Here is a 14,944-nt window from a genome sequence, read left to right as displayed (position 1 = left end):
CTCAGACGCTGTTGGGGTGTCAGGAGAAAACAGAGAGCTTGTAGTGCCTGCTGTTAATAAGAAGAATTTGAGAATGGTGACTGTTCAAGCACACCAAGACTAAAGAGAAGGAAGAATGAGAGGACAGAGGAGAATGAAATAAGGTAGGAACCAGTCAAGATCAACTGTAGAAATGGTTGAAACAAAGAAGACAAAAAATGTAGACAAATTTTCAAGTTCGAAGGAGCTTTTTCAAGCCAAGTGACCATATGTCAGTCTCCTGAGGTTTTGCCTATCATGTTGAACTCCAGGCCCACTAATTCTGTAGGATGCAGTCTTCAGCACACGGCTACCACTGTGAGTGAGTCATTTGGTACAGTTCCTGTGGCAAGAATCCCAAATGTGTCAGGCCTGGACTAAAAAGCAAGATGGAGAATGAATACACCTGAAGGCACATTTGGCACTTTAATTCTGAGCAGATATCACTTCTAATTATAGCCAGCCTTATGCCAGCTTACTACCGTTCAAGCACTTGTGGGTTTGCGCATTGAGTGCCAGATTTAATCCATTCAAGGTAAAACGCAAGAGAACCAATTGCATTTTGCATGCCTTCTACCTGAATGATTTGTTTTGTTGTTCCCAATTTGCAGTTTGACTGGAAGATTTGCACCCCTCTGGTTAGTTCTGGTTGGCTTCTCTGCAGCCATGGGGGCATATTTTTCAGCTGAATGAAGCCCAGCTGGCAGGCTCAATTTACCCCACCAATGAGTCATATCTTTCTCTCTCTAATTTCACCTGCATGAGAGAATTGCAGGTTCCTCTCATAATTCTTCGAGTTCAGAATCGTTCCTGCAAAAAGAAGGCTTATGCCCACCCCAGCACACAGAGCCGTAATCCTGCTTGTCTGGAAGACAGCGACAAAACGTAAGACAAAGCCACCAGTAAACAGTACTTAAATAGTAAGTTTAGTTAAGAGAAGCCTTTCCCAGTCTGATCCTGTATCAGATTTTGATCTTATATGGTGACTAGTGCTTCACAAGGACCAGTGCTCAGCATCCCACAAGGACATATTGTTTTCTGGTATGATGTAGGGCTTGGAGCAGAGGGAAGGTTTAATAAAATCATGCATCAATTTTCTTTTCAAGCAGCACTGTGAAACACAGAACAGAAGGAGGATTGTCTCTTCACCCCATAAATCCACTTAAGCTTGGATTATGAGCCATATTCACCCAATTTTTGCTGGGAGCTTAAGGTAGCACCAAGTTGCTGTTGGGCTGTGGGATGCTGGGAAGCTGAGGCAGGTTTTGAGAGGCTCCGAACTTCCACAAGTGAAAGAGACGCGTTCTTCAATATGTAGGGCTGGAGCAGCGTAGGTCTGTGTTCAGCCATGCTCTAGGTCTGTGTATGGAAATAGCTGGAGTGTACAAAGCACAGGCAGAAAAGGTTTGTTTTAATAACTAGTCTCATGCTAGTAGCTTTCAAAGCATGTGTTTTTCAGCAGCTCTGCCACATTGAGTTGACAAAGAAATAAAAGGGAACGCTTCCCCCCACACAAATCTCTATTGATCCGAATATGGATCTTGTTTCAAGATAGAGAACAACTAGCACTGATGCTGTCAAACAGAGCCTTCTGGAATTATTTCAGAAGCTCCATTTTCCACCCTTATGCCTCTTGCCCTTCCTGCTACTACACAGAAAGAGAGGGAGAAAGGAGAAAAAAAAAGAAAATAAATGAAAAGAAAGTGGAAAAAAAAAGGAAAAGGAAAAGAAGAAGAAGAAAAAGAAGAAAGAAAAAGAAGAAAGAAAAAGATGAGAGCCAGCATGGCCGCTGGCAGGCTGCATGAACCCTCTGCACACGTCACCTGCTCCCAGCGTTGTCCTTCCCATACCTATCCCTGATGAGCTGGCTCAGTTGTGCAAGGTAGCTCCTAATTACCTCTCTCCTGGTTTCTCTCTTTCCCCCCTGAGGATTGCCTTTCCAAGAAGTAACGCACACGCACACACCTGGCACTGTGAGATAGGGAGCCTCACCATGGATACCAGCCCCCCATTCCCAGCCCGACCTGTGCTCCTGGGATTCAAACAACTATCTCCAGGATGCTGCAAACTCCAGATGTGCCTTACCTAGTGCCTGGAGACACCGTGTACGAACGCCAGTTACAACTGTTATTCTGCATTCACACACACACAGAGGTTCTGGCTATGCATATCAAGCTTTGAGAAACAAAATAAAGCAAAATGGTAATCTTAATCTTCCCTTTAATATGCTACCGCATGCCAGATAAGAGCAGCTGTGCTCACACAATGTGTCCAACTGGACATGATAAATAGCCTGGGAGAAAAGAAAAATACAAACATACACACACACAAACACATACATACAGACATGCTCTAAAGAATTTAAAACATGTTTGTTTTCAGAAGGGGTGGCCTCCAGTTCACAGCTTCCTTGATTAATAAAAGGGTTGATTAGAAATAAATACGGCCTGCCAGGGTTGGGATTGTTCATAAAATCCTAGGGTAAATATCTGCAAGGGTAGCCCAAAGGGTTAACCTTACCAATGCACAAATACTGGCTCTCCTCCTGTTACAGTTTAAATGCTGATTGGAAGGAAGAGATCATTCTAGGTCAGTATGTCCTTTACATTGTGAATAGCTTGACAGGGGCTAATAAACTCCCCTGCCTATGGAACCGATAATTTATTATATGTTCCCAGGCATCACGTGCAATCTTTTCTTTATACATGTATTGTTTGTTGGTTTGTTTTTAAAGAGGGGAAACAGGGCAATCTGGGTCAAGAAATATGCTTAAACCTGAGAATGCAGAGTGCTCCACTCTCTTAGTCTCAGCCTGTGGTGGAGGATAACATCCTGGCCGCTGCTCCCAGCGCTGCTGCAGGGATTTTGCGTGGCAGCCGGGCATTGCAAAGAGCAGGACTGCGGGTCAGCACAGCTGACTTCTTGCACAGGGATCTGACTGGTGCACACACAAACACACCCACGCGGCCCTCTCATACTGTGAACCAAACCTGGCCAATTTACGACGGACCTCTTGAATTGAGATAATTGCAAAACTAACAGATTTCAAGTTTATTTCCTGAGCCGTGCCCCGGAGAGCAGCCTGCCCCGCTCCTGCTTTGCACTCACTGCATTTCACATCGATGAGGTAATTTGACTGCAGATGAGGTAACCCTGTGAGTTGCCCACGAGCTGGAAGAGGTTACCATATGATCGCTCATGTAAACACACAGCCTGGTCCCCCCGGACGGCGGCTGACAGCTGCGCTCTGCTGACGCGCAGCGACACCGGGGCTGGTGGGCGGCAGCAGCCCTGGGGAGCCCCTGGCCTGCAGACGCTTTGCACCTCTCCAAAAGCAGGCAGGCACCCACCATGCATGTACCACACACCATGCACAAACGTGCCAGGCACCACGCAGCTTTTGACCTGTCTGATGGGGGACCCTGTTTTTCCAGCACCCCTGCAGCCAGGTTCACTGCTCGGACAGCTCTGTCTCTCCCCGCACAGAGGTTTCTAAAGGCGTGTGCCTTCTCACGCTTGGGTGAGGTGGTTCATCTCTTCCACAAGCGCTGGGGAACAACTTCCTCCTGCGGTTGCAGGCATTAGACCTGGGGGAAATCCCTCCTTGTGGACCCCCCCGGTGTGGGTGCCGCGGGGCAGCAGTGCAGGGAGCTGCCCGGGCAATCCCCACCAGTTCTGTTTGCGAGTGGTGACGTTTTGTGTGTGTGCATTTTGCACAGGTGCTGTTCCTAGAAAGTCCCCTAATTTGCAAGCAGTGAGAAAAGTGACTTTTGTGGTTAGGTAGTGCTGATGACTGCGCCCCTCTCCTGTCTATAACTATACACATCAGAGGATCTGCAAGCCTCTGCTCGCCCAGCAGGCAAAAAGCTCAGACCAAAGCCCCAAAACCCAAACACTTTGTCTTCAGAATCTCATATCATTGTCATTTACACAGTCTAGGAGCCCTAGTAGCTCTGCTGTGGTAAGTAATCCCGGTGCTGATCCCTAACCAGGCACTGGGCAAAGCAGAGCAGTACGATGAATGTGTGAGAAGGAGGAGGAATTCAGAGCAAAAAGAAAGCGGGACACAGGCTTGTCAACTCCTGGAGCCCAGGGCTTGTCTGCTCAGTGCCAGGATTTCTCAAAGTCTCCTTGTGACTAACAGGGTGGCCAGGATCCAATCATACCACAACTCCCAGTAACTAACTACCTGTGCATCCACGGACTCTACTTAGCCTCACAAAGCGTGTTTGAGAAGTTTGTTTTAACAAACTTCATCTCAGCAGCGGCAGCCACTGATCTGGAAATCTGTTCTGGGCAGACCTCAAGCTGAACTGCATGTGACAAGTGACCCAGGAGGACCCTGACGGCTAACATGTCATTAGATGCAGGAAAGGAGCTACACTGAACGTCTTCTGCTCCATTCCCAGTTTACAAAGCTCAGCTCCTCGGGCCTGGCCAGTCTGGAGGTAGTGGTAAGCAGCAGTGGTAAGGTAAGTGTCAAGTACCCGAAGGAAGACCTTCCCCTGAGCCCTGGGGGTAGGAGGATGAAAGAGCTCCGAGCAACAGGAAAAGGCTTTCCCTCACCCTCTGGTGAGTTTATTTGGCCAAAAATAGGAGCTACTATGAGCAAGCCCTGGAGGAAGACATGTCTCTCCTTCCCCTGCCTCCCAGAGCAGCTGCTTATAGAAGGAACAGGTCAAAACAAATGACTGTTATAATTGGAGTATATGAAGGGACACAAATCTCCACTACTGCTGGAGTTGAGCTCGCGTCACTATGCAAGGACTGAGGCCAGGACTCTTCCCCCTCCCGTGAGCTTGCAAGACTGCCAGAGGGCCAGGCAGATCCCCTAAAGTCTGCCCAGAGGGGATTCAAAGAAGCAAGGGGAGAAGTGGGGCCACATCACATTCCCCTCCCTCCCTACCAGCTTGGAGAGCCAAGAAGCTCCACACCAGAAACTCCATGGCAGGGCCCCAGGGAGTCATGCAGCAGGACGTGTGTTGGACTCCAGACATTGCAGCTAGATTTTTTAAAAGATGTGGTTAATTTTATAAGCTCTAGTGGTTGCTGTCATGTGTAATGAGGTACAGTTAATCATATCACTGCCTCATGCTGTAGCTGGATCATCTATGCAGCCTCTCTTGAAGGGAAAACCAAAGTGCAGAAGGTTTTATACTTCCTATCCCAGATCGGGTGCTGGTCACTGTTTGGTGGAACACCAAGCCTGGCAGAGCAACAAGTTCCCTCCACCTTGAAGGGGTCTGCAAACAGCTGGCAGAGACCTGGGGCATGCCTGCCATGGCAGACCCCAACTTGTTCAGACATATTCTGGGTAAAGGGCAACATGGCCATGTCAATGTAGTTGGGTGGCCTGAGCCTTTCCAGAGCAGTGCATGAGCAGCATAGCTGGGATTCACCCCTCCAACCCTTGCCTGCAGTGTAAACGTTGCCATCCAAGCTCATCACAGCCCCTTCATGGTTTGGGGGGACAAGCAGGCCTCCTGTGGGCACAGCCACCTCTGTTTGAGACAGTTGCAGCCCAGGACAAATCGCTCTCCAAAGGTGCCATTTCCTTTCCGGTGGCCATAAAGTGTCTCTGAGGTCGTTAGCTCAGACACCTCCCCTAAAGAAGCATGTGTTCAGTCAGGCCAGTCCCACCCTTTGAACCCAGCCAGCAGCCGGGTTGGCACCCACAGCACCACCTGGGTGGTGCGTGTCATCGGTCCCGGGGCGCAGACCCCACATCTCTGCTGCCCCACCTCAAGATGCAGCTTCCCCTCCAACATCTTTAATACAGGTGCCATAACACAGGCAGGGCATTAATTACAGCAGGAGACGATGGAGAACCAGCAGGAAAAGAGTTAAGAGAGCCAGGGCTTGTTGCTATCCAGGAACCCAGGCTACCTCACCTCCCAGGATAACCATCAGCCAGCCCTTTCTCAAGCGCTTTTTTGGCAGGCTGAGTTGTCAGAAAACCACCTGTTACTTGGGAAGGATTCAAATGCATAATGAATTAAAAAAGCATATTGTGTGTTACTATCTAACCCCCAGACAGATGTGTTATTTAAGTGTGGTTATGATCTGTGCTGTTAATTTTAAACAACATATGATCAAAGATCATGTCTGGCTTTGTGCTTTGCTTCCTTTCAGGTTCTGGCTTATGTGTCCATGCCAGACAGTTGTGGTTTCTGTCATATGGCAGGAAAAGCTTATTTTACGTGCTGCCTAAATTTATATTTTATAGCACGTTAAAACAACCCATCAGAATTAAGTTATCGCATTGTTTATAATGGTAAGTGAATCACAGCTGTGGAAAAGAGGGCACCACACGAAGGGATTGTTAGGCACACCTACTCCCTACGCTAGGGTCTTTCAGCCATTTTAAAGACAGCAGCCGGCTGAAGCACAGACTGAAATATATAAACCACATCACTGCTCCTGTGGGAAGGCTGGAAAACTGTTGGAAATGGCAGTCCTGCCAACCAATCAGTCCAAAAGCACCAGCCGGGTCCTCTGCAGACAGGGAGACATGCTTAACAGATCATGAGGTTTTTTTGAAATAATACAGTTGGGGTTCTTTTTATTTGCTCCCTGGCCTGAGCCTTCAAGCTTTGCTGCCCAGCTAGAATAGCTAGACATCTGCCCTGAACGAATAGGCGGGTAAATAAACAGACCAAAAAAAGGAAGAGCAGCCCCTTGTAATCACTCGGCTCTAAGAGGTGAGGCTTTAACTCTGTGGCAACGTGGATTCAAAGATGTCAGGTAAAGTTGCAGGAGCAAGAGCTCTGGCACACTCAGAATGGTAGAGGGGCAGATCTTCACTTAATGTATGCCTAACCATGTCGCTTTCCAAAAAACCACACAGTTTAGGGCAGTTGTAAAGCATGGCCAAGAAGTGACTCGCTCGTTCAGTGTGCAGATTACATGTTTCACCCCTGTAGTGTTGAGGATACAAAGAGAATCTCAGTTCAGACTTTCCTGCTAAATCTATGAAGCCCATGTGGAAGTGGGATTCATCGCAAAGGAACTGAAAGCGAGAATTGGTTTAACATTTGCAGACATGGAGCTAGACCCAGCCCTCATCTGCACCGAGGTAAATGCAACACCACTGCTGTGGCAAGCACAGGGGTGCGAGCAAAGAGCAGCTGCTGCCGGTTGCCCACCTCCGAGACATGTTGGGACGTCAGCCGTCCTTTCGCTAACAGCCTTCTGCCAGGCTACAGGCAGCTGCCAGGCTTTGACCACCCTCCCAGGGAAGTAATGATCCTCTGACTAAACAAACAAGTTACTCGGCCCCTGTACAGGAATCAGTCATCTCTTCCGCCCAGGTGTGCGGGAGGGCTGCTCTGACTCAGGGCCAAGGGCGGGCTGCCCCTGCTCTACCCACTCCAGTGATTTCGACCCAGGTCTCCTTCCCAGCCTTTTCAGCCACCGAGAAACTGTTCTCTGCTTGTTGCAGGGTTTCAGCTGTGCCCGCTCCAGGCCCAGAGGAGGTTTCCTGCTCCCCCAACACCAATGTGCTCCCAGCCCCACATGGAGCAGATCCATGAGCCAGGCTGGCCACCGGCTGCCGCTTTCCCTGTGGCAGGCCGGCCAGCCCCAGATCGCAGTCATCACAGGAATAAATAAAGGGAAAAGACACAAACTCTCCCCCTCCAAGGCTGTATTGAGACACGCCACGATGGCTGCAGCTCAGACAGCCTCCAGCTGTGGTGCTACTGCTCTCTGGCCATTTGGCAGAGGTACAACCCCTCCTCCCTGCTGGGGAAAAAACATTGCCCTAAAACCAATCTGTGGAGGGGACCCAGACAGGATATATCTGTGATATGTCTGTGGAGGCTATCCCCACCTCTGGGAGCCAGGATGAAATGCCATGTAAAGGCTCAGAGGTGAAGCAACAAGCACAGGTTAAAGGGATCACACTGCACCTCTTTAACGTAAAATACATCCTGCACCAGGGCAGCTGCTGTTAGAAGACCTGAAAACACCCTCACCCACACAGGCAGTACTGAACAGGAGAGCATGAGGGGTAAGAGGGGATTGTCTAAGAGAAGAGACTAGAGCTGAGGAGAGGATTTTAAAGAGCACAAACTCATTTCATATGGCTGAGTGCTGGCAACACTAGGAGAAATTCAATGGATTATGTTGCACCAGAGGTCAGAATATAATTGTCCCTTCTGGCCTTTAAAACCTGTGAATGTATAGAGGAACCTTGAAATGACCAGATTCCTCAGGAATTTGATTCCTGGGGTTTATTTATTTATTTTCTTACCAGCTGCCAGACACAGCATGCTCCTAGACAAATAAGGAGGTGGTAGCTATGGTGGTGAGTATATCAGTAGTGTTAATCTCTTGCAGAGCTCCCTAGCAGAATTTCTATCTCCCTCAGAGGAGGCAAGGTTGAGGGATATAACACAGTTTCATCTTAAAATCTAAGATATGCAGGGCTATTTTAGAAGCGAATAGATGCTAGGGAGAACTAAGCAACTTAGTGCACGAGTATTCTAGTAGATTTTTTTAAAGAGCACTTTCCCAACCCCCATATTAAATAGCTCTCTGTTGTCCTTGCAAAGGGCCAAAGAGCTAAAGATAGCTCCACTAATTGCTACTTCCCTTTGTCCCTTAGCTCTAGAGATTCCCATTTTCTATATTATTACTTCATCACTTTAATTGTGCAAGGAGCTTTTATGCATCACAGTATTAATTAGAATGAAATAATAATAATGCAAAATATAAGAAGAAACCATTATTAGTATCTAGGTAGCATCATTTTTAGAGCAGGTACTTTGCAAAAGAGTATTAGCCAACACTTCTGCCTGCATACACTCATGATGGGCGGCCTCGTTCTGCAAACCGGGGACCCGTCCTGTGACCTGCACTCACACCAAGGGGCTGTACTCAGCAAGTGTGTTGCTGTCTCCTGAGACATACACTAAAGAAAGTAGACAAAAGTAACAGGGGACTGTTCCAGCACTGAAACAGCCTAGAAAGAGCAAGCCTAGAAAGTTAAAGGCGACTTATGGCCACTGTCGCCTTCTCCTGGAGGTACAGGACACAGTCTGCTCTATAACTGATATCCACATGGGGAAGCAACTTGGAAACATCTGACCCTCCATACTAGGCACAGACATTCAAGCAGACCAAATTACCAGTGCCATTCATTTGCACCTTTCAACTTAATGATACCTTACAGGGAAGGAAAATTCAAATTAAAAATTGAAGCTATTAATATATCTTTGAAAATGGTAAGGGAACAAGATTAAGACCAATAGGAGGCCACTAATCTTAGCATACTTCTGACTTGTACCCTTTAAATCATTGTAATACCTTGTTCAAATTCAAACATAAATAGGATTTTTTATGAGGGCGTTAGTGCTCCTGCTGCATCAAAAGCCATATTACATTTTACGATTCCTAGAGCTGAGAATACTCATTCCCAAAATAGAAGGCCTCTTCACCGGATGATCGTAATGCAGATGACAAAATAATGTTACATTGAAAAATACATCTGTAGAAAGTGAAATACAAAGGCAGAAGAAGAACTTTTCTCCTACACCTTTCGGTAGGGTTCAAGGGGCTCAGAAGGTAAATAGGATGCATTTTGCAACTTGCTAGCAGAGATACAGTATATCGCAGAGTAACCACATCCTCTCCCTTCATCTGCTTCTCCCTTCCTGGCGACTAGTTACAACTCACATATATGTGAGAAGCAATAGCCAAGGACGGGCAGTGGGAGGGAACTGTTCCCAACCGACTAATTGCATCTTTGAATTTCCTTTTTAACCCCCTCTACTCTGCCTGTCTGCCTCTCTGAATGCCTGTTTCCCCGGAAGGGAGGGGAGGACCCAAACAAACCCTGCAACAATCCCAGATTTCCTTGGTAGGGGAAAAACCCTACTCTCCAGAGATCAAACCTTCAGTGAATCATTTTCCACCGCTCTGACATGTCAAATACTCCAGTGACTCACCAGTCATGGAGCTCTGATTCACCTGCAGTAAACAGGGTTGATTGCTTCCCAGAAGCACCGTGGTTTGCAACGGTCTTTAGAGGCTCCACTTCCACCTCACAGCCCTGCACTTCTCACCTCTCTGCCACACACCACTGCCACTGCCCCCCTGCCACAGCAGCAGCCAGGGCAGCAACAGGAGCAAAAAGCCCAGGCTACTGGTTTTAGTCCAAGGGGCCGAGAGGGAAGAGAGTCTCAAGTAAATGAACAGTGAGAGGAGAAGTTAAGAAGGCTTGTGAATCTTCCCTCTGTCCTGTTTAAGCATGAAAAAGGGAAGGACAGAAAAGAAGTGACAGGAGGGGTTTGGTATTTGTTTGTGACTCTCATTGGGTTCATCTCCCTGCCAGTGCAGGACAGCTTCTCCAAGAGGGAGCACCAGAAATAGAACTGACATTACATCTAATGAGCTTTCTGGTGGCATATTCATTAAGCTTGTGGAAAGGGTAAAGAAACGCAGGAAGCTTAGTCTTGGAAAGCCTCCAACTGGACCCCTTTGACTCATTAAAGGAGGGAGTAAAATGAACCATGCCCCAGGGCAATCGTAAAAGGATAAGCAGGAAAGCAGGAAAGGGTCAATTCATTAAGGACTGGGGGACCCCGTCGGTCCCGGCTGGGCAGTACAGGGCTGGGGCTGTGGGACGGCCAGGGTGGGCTGGACCCCAGTGGCAGAGATATCTGCTCGTCCTTGGTGTGCTGGTGGAGCCACCAGTGCTTTGTTCTGGCCAAGTCCCAAAAGGCAGCAGGCACCTTCCCAGCTGCAGTGAGGGGGCCTCGGAAAACCCTTGCTTTATCTCGGGAGGTGCTGCCTGCCCCCCACAATAGCTGTGAGCTCCCCATCCACCACCATCAGTGTTCCCCTCTCCATCTCTGGCTCGGACTGTCCTTCCTCCCTGCTGAGGGGAGGGGGAAAGGGGGAAAAGTCACACAGACCCTCTTGAGCCATGCAGGGACAGGGGGAGGGGAGGGGGAGGCAAACTCATTTGAGCAGCCTCACGGGGGGCCCCAGATTTGCTCAAACCAGTCACGCCAGCTGCAGCCCAGCCATGATGAGAAGGGAGGGGAGACAGTGTGGCAATGGCTTCCACAACCCCGAGGGAGGAGGAGGAGGAGGAGGAGGCCCAGGCTGCTAAACTGACACCAGGCGAAAGTTGGCCAGTTTTCTCCCAGCCACAGAGGAATAGCGCAGGCAAGTCAGATGTGACCATGCTACAGGAGCCAGGAGAAAAAAAAAACAAGTGACAGCTGACTCTTGAGGACTTTTGCAGGGGGTGGAGGGGGGAGAGAGGGTGACGAGGGAGGGAGAGACCTACAAATACTGGGGGAAGGGCAGAGCGCAGCCCAGGAGCCTTCTGCAGTGGCAGATGGAGAGGGAAGCTACCGCTGATTCCTGCAGAGTCAGGGAAGGAGAGAGACAGCATCACACCGAGGTGATCACTTGAATAGGGAATGAAGGCACAGAACAAAGAAGGGGTTTTGGGGAGAGGGAGCGGGAGCCCCCACAAGGGACCCCCAGAGCCAGGGTATCTCAGCGTGGTGCCCCGGGTGCAAGGCTGCAGGGGAGCTTGGGCACAGCCGGCCGAGGGTGCTGGAGGACAGGGTCAGTGCAAGCAGAGGAGGGACAGAGAAGATATTTGTGCAGTTACTGAGCGGTGAAGCTCAGTAAGGCCCCATGGAAGAGGTAATTCCTCAGACCAGAACGCAAGCAAATGGAGGGAAGGAAAACCTAAATTCCCTTGCTCCAGGCTCGGGGGCTTCCTCTAACCTACTGCGGGATGAAGCTGCAGAGGCTGTGAGTTGTGCTGCCTGCCTTTCCTGAGGTCCTGAGGTCCCCGATGTGCGGGCGATGATTATTATGACAGTCATTCTCGCTGTGATTGGCACCTCCCGGTTAGATCAAGGTCAATGTTAGAACACAGCTTTTCTTTTTTTTTAAGTCTTTTCATCTTCTTTAGTAGCCAAGTGCCTGTCAATGACCACAGGCCACGACTAATTAAAGGAGGACCCAACACCCCCACGCAGGTGAGTATCAGGGCTGATGCCAAGCCACCTACCCCAAAGGGAGCTGGTGAAGTAGTCCTGCCCCCAGCACCCTCACGCACAGGGAGGACATACATGCTCCTGGTATGCCAGGCCACGCACCACTCTTGCTGCTATCACTCCAGAGCAACAGCGTCACCTCCTCTCACACAGCTCATGAGAGGCACAATAGCATCCCAGGCACCTGGGCGCTTGTGCCCAGCTAGGTCATGGGCCCTGGAAAGGGGAAGGACAGATGACAACAGGCTCCTTACAACACAGTCAGGTGCACATTTGAGGAACAATGACCCATAAGTGGGCTTTAGATTTGAAGAAAATCCTTTTACAAAAATGTCTAAATACAACCACCAAGTTATAATAACTAATTCCTGGGACAGTATGAGGTTTGCACTGTGCAGGATTTGGCAAACATTCCGAGGTCCTCTTAGGAAAGGACACCATGGGAATGAGTCCACACTACTTATATAAATAAGCAGCTCAAACCCTGACACGGGTGTGATGCAATTACACTGACCGAATAATTTTTTGGTGTCAAACACTGAGGTGAAGCCATACACTGCCAGAGGTCCCTATAAATATTAGTGTCTCCTAATTTACACATTTTGGATAATACCTGCCCATGGTCTTGGTTTGGCTAAGTATGGATAAAAGTCAGTTTCTTCCTCAATTAAAACCAGAAATAAATCTTTACTGAAAATCAAGGAAAACTGTGTTATTCTAAAGGCTACTCGTGTTTCTCAGTCCTGTGTTACAGCACTGCTGTCCAGATCCTTTCCTAGGGCTCTCTTTTCTAATTTCCCACCACTGGATGACAGCACATGAGTTCCTCATCATGGAAAATGGGCCTCTGGGCTGATTCCAGACCATCACAAGTGTCATCGTTGACTTTTGCCATCCAGCTACCATGTCCCAGTCACACTACCTTGGGTTCTCATGCAGCCAAACTCTTCCCAGTTCAACATCATTTGCACCTTATGCAGGGGTGTGCTAATCTCAAGAGTGCGATGTGAGCCTCCTGCAAGGTGGTTCAGCTCACTCACCAATGCGCTTTCCTCTGTTTTGACAAAACGCTTCCACTTCGTTCTAGCTCAGAATGAAAAGACATTTGGAAATCTGACTTCTCTTGCAGTGTCCAGGTGCGCCTCCCTTGTTTTGTGTCTGTGTAGGCCCAGCCCAGCTTTGCATCTAGAGATAAGAGAGAGCCTGTTCTCAGCGTTTAGTAACACAAATGCGTGGGACATCACTTATTTCTGTCCCAGTGAATATGGAAAAGAAATTTGGCTCCTTAAAATGGCTTCTGATATACCAGACACCTTCAATGACTTCCCAGCAGAGGAGGGGAGGGAGGCTCAATCCTCCTACCCAACTTGTTCTCAGGCTAAACAAATGCTTTTCTGCCTTTCCATCAGTTTCTCCCAGTTACTGTGGTTCATAGCTTACATATTAGGCCCTACACCTGAAAATAGCTGTGTAGAATAGTCAGTGCAACTGGACCCTGGGCTTAGCAGATGTTGCTTGGCACAAGGTAATTAAATAATAACAATAACAATGTTTAATTTTGTCTGTGACTGTGGGCAAATAGCAAAAGACATAGCAGGTACTTACTGCCTTGCACACGAGACATTTTCCACTGCAGCTTTTTTAAAGCGTGCTTTAAAGAGACTTTTTTTCAAAATTGCTGTGAAAAAAGTTAAGCTATGTGTAATATAGTCGGCATTTCACTCTGATCTGTAACTGTCTAGTCCAGGCCAGGACTTCGAGAAACCCATTACAGTGACACTAGGCACCCACTGTGAGAGTCAGTCTGGGAGCTAGACAGCTAGGAAAAACCACAGCTTTGGTCTGTGTCCAGCAGCCTAAATAAAAAGTTTCCTTTGCATGCTTTGCGTTCATCACAAAAGAACGCTAGCTATCTCTTTTATATAGTAAATATGCACCGTCACAGAAACATAGCACATTAAAGTCACACTGGTAAAAGCTTGAGTACAGGACGTTAAAAATGAGGCATTGGAATTATGTTATCGCCGATGAATTCCTCCTTTATATGACTTATGTTGTTCACGGAGAAATGTCAATCACAAGCACACAAAAAGCATGTGTTGCTTTCTCCCCGCCCCAGTAAAACATCATACAGTTGGTTTAAAAAATAATGATTTAGATATAAATATACATATTTATGTATATAGGTGTATGTATGGAATTGTGATTGTTTATTTTATGTTTTCCATTTGCACTTTGATGGTGCTCAACATGCTCTTCACAAAAGTCAGGCTGCTAAAACTGAGCTTTTTCTGTTATTCACAGGACTAAAGAGGCTTGGGCTTAAGTAGAATATCAAATGTTATGAGTTCACAATGAACTGTAAGAACTGCCAACACTATGAACATCTTACAAGATAAATGACACATACTAAGCCAGGAAAAAAATGCAACTTGAAAACGCAACTCACCTGAAATACCTCTGCATTAATATCGCTAGGAATTTAACAGCTGCATCTCCTGACTTCAGTATTAATTGTGCTTTTCTAATATCTTCCTATGCACTCAATCTTCGTGGTGCTGTTTAAAAAAGAGAGAGAGAAAGAGAGAAAATTGAGCACTGAAGTTCAGCACTCTCAGAGGGGAATACGGTGGGGAGTAGCGAATTTCGAGCAGTGCTAATTCCCATGCTGCTAATTGGACAGAGGCCATTTCCTGCATGCTAAAGTCAAACAGGACAGGAGCATATGGGCTTTGAGAGAGAGTCGGGCCTTTGCAATGGAAAAGAAAACACACACAAAAAAAGCACCCTAGAATCCCCACAGAATACTGGTAGTTGCAGAGACATTACAGACAAATTACAAACTTAAAAGCTATAGGCACAGATGCTGCTCCTATTGCTTCTGGGAGAACTGCACCTTT

General features: G+C 47.7%; 1 long non-coding RNA gene across 2 annotated transcripts in view; it reads right to left on the bottom strand.

Annotated features, from left to right (window-relative positions):
- Nucleotides 1–14,735, bottom strand: part of LOC142053442 (uncharacterized) — a 33,832-nt gene extending 19,097 nt beyond the window's left edge. The window contains exons 1-2 of one of the 2 annotated variants that reach the window (XR_012659224.1): nucleotides 14,494–14,735; nucleotides 13,085–13,229 (exon numbers count right to left, since the gene is read on the bottom strand). This is a non-coding gene — a long non-coding RNA (uncharacterized LOC142053442). The remainder of the gene's footprint in view (nucleotides 1–13,084; nucleotides 13,230–14,493) is intronic. The other variant, XR_012659223.1, reaches the window with a different exon arrangement.
- Between the last annotated feature and the right edge of the window lie 209 nt (nucleotides 14,736–14,944).

Source organism: Phalacrocorax aristotelis, chromosome 2, assembly GCF_949628215.1.
Source record: "Phalacrocorax aristotelis chromosome 2, bGulAri2.1, whole genome shotgun sequence".
Taxonomy (NCBI): Eukaryota; Metazoa; Chordata; class Aves; order Suliformes; family Phalacrocoracidae; genus Phalacrocorax; species Phalacrocorax aristotelis.
The sequence above is the reverse complement of the archived record's forward strand: the minus strand, read 5'-3'. Positions and strand labels throughout refer to the sequence as shown.